This window comes from Pteropus vampyrus, unplaced genomic scaffold, assembly GCF_000151845.1.
Source record: "Pteropus vampyrus isolate Shadow unplaced genomic scaffold, Pvam_2.0 Scaffold282, whole genome shotgun sequence".
NCBI lineage: Eukaryota > Metazoa > Chordata > Mammalia > Chiroptera > Pteropodidae > Pteropus > Pteropus vampyrus.
Window position 1 is genome coordinate 704,964 of NW_011889063.1, and position 1,978 is coordinate 706,941.

A 1,978-nucleotide genomic window follows, 5' to 3' on the forward strand; every position below is an offset into this window, starting at 1 on the left:
TGACTGATTTGAAAGCAGGTGTCACATCCTACACTTCCTGGCAATGTTCACAAGTTAATAACTGATGCACGAAGCGGAACTTGGTATGTGTGTGTGAGTCTGAACAGGTGTCTCAGAGCTGGCCCAGGACCCTCCCCGTCTCGAAGGCTCCCTCTGGCAGGTCCTGCCGGGTGTCCCTGGGCCCCAGTGCACAAAACTGGCACAGACCGGGGCCGCCACAGGCAAGGACGAGCGAGCTGAGGTGGGCAGGGGCTGCACTATTCACGTCGCCCCACTCTAAGTTCAGAGTGCAGGAGGTGCTGTGCTTCACCGCCACCCAGACCCACCTTCACCATTCCATAGGGAACGCCATCGAAAGATTAAAAACCCACACACTGTATCACAGGCTGCCAGAATCATATGGGGCTAACATGGTTTCACCAGCAAAGAGGGAAAAGGGAGCAGGTGCTGTAGCTGGGCCATGCCCTCTGCCCGCGCGTGCTCTGTGGTCCCCTCCCACCCCATTGGGCGATGGCGCTACAGAACCAGGGCACGTGTGTGCACACACGCAGTCACGCACACAGTGTGCACACACATGCGCACACTCAGCCACACACATACGCACATGAACACACTCAAACGTGTGCACACATGCAGTCATGCACACAGCGCGCACACACGTGCATACTCAGCCACACATCCACACATGCACACACTCAACGCGTGCACACATGCAGTCATGTGCACACACTCAAACACATGTGCACAGTCATGCACATACATAGTACACACTCAAACATGTGCGCAGTCACACACAAACACGTGCGCACAGTCACACAAACACACGTGCACACACCAAGCCATGCATACACATGTGCATGCATGCTCGCACACACATGCAGTCATGCAACACATGTGGGCACAAACATGCACGCACACACGAAGTCCCACACATACGCAGTGCACACAAACGTGTGCACACAGCCACACAATACGCATGCGTGCACGAACACATGTGCAGCCACACACACACACTGTGTGTAAGTCATGCACATACACACGTGTGCACACATACTTGCACATGTGCAGTCACACAAGTGCACTTACAAACATGCAGTGTGCGTGCACACATGCACACACACAAACGTGCGCAGTCGCGCACACGTGCACACAAATACTCATGAGCACACACAAACACGTGCGCAGTCATGCACGTGTACACATACACTCATGAGCACACACATTCAAACATGTGCGCAGTCACACACACATGAGCACACACACACACTCATGAGCTCCGTGGCCGTTCCCATCCGTCCGTGCAGTCAGGTCCCTTCCTGTGCCCGTCTACTTCCCACCTCATCCACTCCCGTGTGCAGCTGCCCGCCCATCAGTTTAACCCGTGAGCAGCGGTCCTGGACCTGACTTAGTTCTGACGTCTATCTGTGCTGACGCGGAACGCAACGCCTCCTTATTCTACAAAGTTGGAAAAGAAGCCAGAAAAACCACAATTTCACCTCCCAAGGGCATCATCTCTTTTTCCTTTCCAAAGCCAACGTGGCACTTCATCCGTTTTCATGCCTGTTCTCTCACAGTGGAACCGTGTGCGCACGCCCCGCACCCCACTGTCTTCGGGGAGCCCTGCGGGCGTCTGCCGGCCACTGGAGCCCCTGCGGGCCCACGCCCGCCACGACGCTGGCACAGTTTGTCACCGCGCGAACGCCGATTCCACAGACACCTTTGTGCATGATGCTTGTCTGTGATTCAGCTCCTGGGTCCATCCCAGGTGAAAGTTTTATGTAGAATCACAGGATTAAAGTGAGATCCACCTGCAAAAACACCCTCTAGTACATAACGCCCAACCGTCCCTGATGCCGGCCCCCGCGGCCGCCCTAAAGGGCTAGCCCATCTCTGCCCCGTCCAGGGGACAAGGTGGCCCCGTCACGGTGTCACCCCACAGGAAATGCAGCCACAGCCACACTGGTGTGGACCCGACGGT

General features: G+C 55.9%; 1 protein-coding gene across 1 annotated transcript in view; it reads right to left on the reverse strand.

Moving 5' to 3' along the window:
• Positions 1-1,978, reverse strand: part of CAMK2D (calcium/calmodulin dependent protein kinase II delta) — a 153,129-nt gene that overhangs the window by 5,337 nt on the left and 145,814 nt on the right. The gene's annotated exons all lie outside the window — the stretch shown is intronic.